A 6,370-nucleotide genomic window follows, 5' to 3' on the forward strand; every position below is an offset into this window, starting at 1 on the left:
TTATGCCTTTCTGTCTTAAAAATGTTGGCACCACCCTCTAGCGGGCCATGAACTACATCATCCACCATATAGCTTATCTCATCCTCGCATATTTGGATGATGTTATAGTACATTACAAGAAGTGTGCTAACCATTTGGAGGATCTCCACCTGATCTTTCATATATGTTGATAATACAATATACGCTTGAACCCTCTAAAGTGTGTATTCTATGTCAATGTCGAAAGACTACTAGGTTTCATAGTTTCCCAACAACTTATCAAGGTTGAACCTCTCAAAGTCCAAGCCATTAAGGAGGTACCACCTCCAAAAAAATTAAAACAATTACAAATATTGTAGGGTAAGGCCAATTTCTTATGACACTTTTTCCCCGATTACGCTACTTGCGCGAAAGGTTTCTTGCACCTCCTTCGTTAGCATATTCCCTTCCATTGGGATGATCAAGCTCAAAAATCATTTGAAGCTTTAAAAGATGCATTATCTCAAGCTCCTTTTATTAGCCCACTTGACCACAACAATAACTATACCCTATAGCTGTCAACATTAGAGATAGCCATCGTTGGCGTCTTAATCTAAGATAGACTAGACAACAAGGAGCACGTAATTTGTTATGCCAACAAGAACTTATTTGGGCCTGTGTTGAAGTATGAACCGAAAGAAAAAACTACCTTAGCCCTCATAAATTCTGTATGGAAGCTTCGACATTATATCATCCTTGAAACCACTACCGTAATAGCATTTATTAAGCCCATGAGGTATCTTCTCATTCTCCGTATGATGAACCACAAATATGCTCGGTGGATTTTTATTCTACAAGAATTTGATCTACAATTTAATTATCCTAAGAGAACAAATGTGCTTATCCTTATTGAGTTCATCACATATCTCACAACATAGATGTGAGGCTCACTCTTTAATTAGGCTCTTCCTAATGAAAATCTATTTTTAGTATGAATGGACGACCCCTAGTATGGTGAAATCCTCCTCCTTTTATGAACTTTAAAATTTAAACCCTAGCTTACCCATGATGACCAGAGGCGCATATGCCACCAGGCCACATGTTACCTCCTTTTGGGGGATGTACTCTATTGACGAGGCATCAAAACCATCCTATATCGATGCCTCAACCACCAACAATTTGAGCAAGACTTAAACGATTTCCACAGCATGGCTTGCAGAAGCCACTTCTTTGGAATGGAAACCACCCAAAAAATCCTTTGTGTTGGTTATTTCTGGCCCACCCTCTTCCATGATTGCATACAGGTAGTAAAAATATGTGAGTGACGCCAACAATATTCTCATAAGGCATGAGAACCACCCGCTACCCTACATCCAGTCATAATGGTCAGCCCCTTTTGCAAGTGGACCATCGACTTCATAACCTATAACCCCTAATCATCGAGCAACCATAAGTACATTGCGGTTGCCATCAACTACTTCACCAAATGGGCAAAAGCAATTGCCACGTATAATAACACCACAAAAACAACAACATGATTTTTATTCAACCATGTTATAAAATTGTTCATTGTTCCCAAGGAGTTGGTTTTAAACCACGGTAAACATTTCGAGAATGAAATATTTCAAGAGATATCCAAACACCTTGGTTTCTCTAATGATTTTGCATCACCATACTACCCTCAATCCAACAGTCACATAGACGTTGTCAACAAGGTTCTCAAAACCATGTTGTAGTGCAAGGTGAACACTCACAATACCAATTGGCACCATATGGTGTTCTCAGCCCTTCAGGCATACTATACAGTAGTCAAGGCATCTATAGGTTTCACACCCTTCCAACTAGTATATGGCATCGAAGTCGTACTTCCCATTGAGTGTGATACCCCTACCTTACACTCTACCATCGATATTTTAACTGACACCAAAAATTTGGAACAAAGTTTGGTACAGATGGAGCTTGTCGATGAAAGTCAATGAGAATACCTCTAGAATAACTAAGAACACAAGAAGAGGGTCAAAGCCTCATTTGATTGCAACATCACCTGAGGGTGAGTTAGTCCTCCACTACAATGTTGCCCAAGAAGTAGTAGGACCTGGGAAGTTCAAAACCCTATGGAAGGGCCCATACATCATCAAACATTGCCTCCTCAAGGGGGAATACATCTTCTCAGAGCTCGATGGGACTTGTTAAAAAAATCATTTCCTCAAACAATTTCACCCACAAAATGCTAGAATGTACATGTATGCACCATGACTTATTTTTATGATGATCACTTCATCATGGATTCACTCTAAAATTAACTCTCTTATCATGTCCCATAGATGGATCATCTTCCATCCTATCATCATGAATTTTTTGACGGTGCATCTCAATGGTTGTAAGACATTTTTTCCATGTCTTGGTCCATATACTCTCTTGACTGGACACCTCATCTATCTAGTAGACTTTGTATCAGGTCAACCACCAGAAATCAAGCTGAATATGATGCCTTCATAGCTCTCTTGTTCGATTCCTGCCACTTAGGTATTGATCACCTACATGTATTTCTTGATTCTTGGTTGGTTGTATCATAGTTGTAGAAGACCTTTCAGGTTGGTGATTCACGCCTTTTTCAGAAGTATCTGCATGCACAAAGGTTAGCATGCCATTTTGATCATATCATATTTACACATATAACAAGGGATCAAATCATATAGTTGATCAATAGCTAATCAAATCCTAGACTGGCATGCATCATTTATATATAACCATCAAGATACATAAAGCATGAGCATAATATCCATCTCAAATAGATTCATAAATACATCAAAAGTATAGACGTATAACGCACATCATAAGAGCTGCCAAAAAGTATCATTTTTTATATACATATCAAAAAATATATGAGTACAAAGAATAGTTGTATAATCCACTGGTTCAAGACCTAGATAAATAAGTCAACAAAAATACAAGGGAGCATGCTCATAATGGGTGCTTTCCCTGGTGGATATATAAAACCTATACCCAAAAGTCTCCTTAGCACTCCCTTGAACCAATCTCGATGCCAAGAGCCAAAATGGGACCAGCCATTGCAACTGCCATAGCTATGCGACACAAAACTGGTCGATGTGCCCACTTAAGTGACATTGTCATCTCCATGACAACCTCCTCCAATCCCCCCAACCCTCAATGGGAAACCCTCTAGTCAGGGCCTCATCTCTACCCCAGGTATCCGTATAACTCTAAAATTCGGCCTCAACAACTTCCAACCGCACCTCTACTACCTTGGCATGCTCACATTTCTACTCCATATCCTTGACCGTCATTGTGCTTCTACCCTCATCAAAGGGTCCACCAATCTATAACCGATGCCGTTGTGCTGACCGCTTAGGCCAAATAGATACCCTCACACCTCTTGGTCTCTAGGGCATAGGTGTCGCCCCTCCAATACCCATGCATTTCAGATCATGGCCTACCAATTACGCTAGTGGTCACCCCTGCGACCTTGCATCTGCAAATAAAAAAACATGGTATCGACATCATCATATAAAAAGATCCATACCTACACATGTAAAAAATATACAAATGCAGAAAACAAACTCTCATACTTGTTGGTCCCCAGGCATCACCTAGAGGAAGCCCCATGTCTAAATCTCCTTGGAATTCCACACCATGGTAAGGGAACTCCAAAAGCAACTTAGGATTGGAATTAAACCAACCCTCCATGGTGGCATTCTAATAATGCCCTACGACACCACCACCAGCTCATGGAATCATAGGTGCCCACTATCGCATACGTGGGTCCCTAGTAGGACCTATTAGCACTGCTAGAATAGGATGGAGCATCATGACCCTCTCATAAATGAAGCTTCAAAGAATACTCATGTATCAAAAGCTCTGAAGGTCGCCATGTTGCACCTTTTTCAACTTGGACATCATGCCCTTGTATAATAACCGAGCCCAATCAAAGAAGTGGTCCACTTGCAATTGTTGGAGTATTGCTATCTAAGGCCTTGATACTCTATGGGGGACCGCTGACCCTGCCAATATTAAAATCATTGCTAGAGTAGCCTGCTCAGTGAGATCCACAATAGCAGCAACCTTGATACAACCCTCATCATAAGGGTTAGGCCTGCAGTGAGCCTCATCCTTTGCCCATCAATGGATATCAACATGCCCAGATGTCAATGGATATGGAAAAGCCTCCCCATGAGGCAACAAACCTGTCATGAAGCATTTTTGGGTGTGGGATCCTCCAAGGGCAGTTTTGGGGCTTAGAGTCCAAATTTTGGTCTAAGTTTGTAATTCCAATGTAAAGACTCTGCATTTTTTGGGCACGAAGCGCGTAGTTGTGAAAGAGTCATAAGTTTTTCTGCCCTTCTTTTGATAATGTAATTTCAACTGTAGAAAATCTACCCATGGTCCACGGACCATGGGATTATATAAAGCCTGAAGTGTAAAGTCTAGTTTTGGGTTGTAGCGTAGGTAGATGCTCTGCGGCTGAGTGTGCAGACCCATGCAACTAAGTGCATAGGGTGAGTCGAGTCTGTACTTATCTGGAAGTATTAATAAAGAGAAGTTTCTATCAATTCTGCATCTTTATTTCTTATTTTATGCATATGTTATATTCGGTATGAATTTCAATTCTAATGCTTATATGATGTGTAAATGTGTATAATCGTATTGCTTAAGTGAATGCAAAGAAGGATATCTATTTTCATGAAGGTAATTAAAATCTGTCACTAGGATAAGTAAAATATGCAGGATAGGTTGGGAAATAGCATAGTTCGTTGCCATATCAGCGCAAAAGCATCTCAGCCCCTAGTTAGGGCTACGTGAAATTCGATTGTAATAGATCGCAGAGGTACTGATTGTTAGAATAGAAAGCAAAGCGACCTGCACGAAGGTAGGTATAGTTGGACTAAATTGACATCACAACCATCTCAATGGTGTGGAAACTTCTTTCCAGCATCCCCCCGTACTGCTTCGAGTGAGACTTTAGTCTGCACTCTGGGGGCTGATGCTGAAAGGGCCAGTAGTGTGGGGATTTGTTTGGCTAAATAACTCTGAACCTGGGTCATACCCCCATAAGCCAACAAATGGCTCCGTTTCCGGGACCGAAATCTGCATGAGAGATGTGTGATGTTGTATTATTGGAATCCAACTATGAAAGAAATCCAAGGTTGGTTGGACAGAAGAATTCACGAGTTCGTGACACATGAGAATAAAAACCCGCGACTGTCAAAAGAAGAGTGGCTAGACAACTACCTATATATGGAGATCCATGAAATCTTTTTCATGTCCTTCCCTACTAAGCTATACGAGTGCATCACGAAGCTAGTAGATAGCCAAGGAAGGTGTTAGGACCCTATACTACTACTGTAACCCATTATTTTTATTAGTACAACCCCCTTATTATATTGCTATACCAATGTAGTCTCCATATTGTTACTATTGTGCCTCATAGAAGCCCATTGATGTTATTACTGTGCCCTTACATTATTATTGTTATGTCGGCTCTAATTATATTATGACCCCTTAGACTCCTATATATAGAAAGGAGGTCTTTTCATTTGTATCATCCAAGAATTGTTAATTTATGTAATGTAAAGGAGGTTTCCCCCTTGAAGAGGCTGAATTCTAAGGCGTTGATCTATCTTTTCTATCATTTTGTGAGCTGGTTTCATAACATTTTGTATTAGAGATTTGGATTCTAGGGTTTCGCTGCTCCAAATAGGTCATCGTGACATTTGTGCTATAATTTTTTCTTTGCAACATTTCAGACGATAAAAAAAAAACCATTTGGGTTGAAATCGTTTTGAACCTCGGTTCCGAATTTCAGAGCCGTTCGAGCTATACTTGCAGAGACATGATCTAAGGAAGTTGGCCTTTTTGAAGACTCCCAAATTACATTCCAAACAGGTGACCTGGGGTGTGATGCAGGAAAGTGTTCCCTCTACAGACAAAGGCAACCCCTCGAGCCCTAGAGTGAGTCTAGTCACAAACAAGGAAAATGTTGGGTATACGACCAAAGTCCCACATTGACTAGAGGTGGGGAGGATCATGGGTATATAAGGATGGATAAATATCTCCATTGGTATGAGGCCTTTTGGGGTAAATCCCAAAAACAAATCCATGAGGGCTTAGGCCCAAAGTGGACAATATCATACCATTGTGGAGATATGTGGTGTCCAGAGTCCCAACAAGTGGTATTAGAGCCATTCCCTGAAGTTAGCCAAGTGGATGAATCCTCGAAATACTGAACGAAGTTGGTGGGCCCCGTAATATCATGATGGGATCCATGGATGAGCTCGGTTAGACAGGCGGTGTGCTCCGGATTCTTCATGGACGTGTCCTGGTCCCAACACGGTGAAGAGGAGTTGACCTGGGATAGAGCAAGCTCTCAAGGTAGTTGGTGCTCCATGTAAGG

This window comes from Pinus tabuliformis, chromosome 8 (genome assembly GCF_031772625.1).
Source record: "Pinus tabuliformis cultivar Carrire ecotype Pingquan chromosome 8, CPIR1, whole genome shotgun sequence".
Taxonomy (NCBI): Eukaryota; Viridiplantae; Streptophyta; class Pinopsida; order Pinales; family Pinaceae; genus Pinus; species Pinus tabuliformis.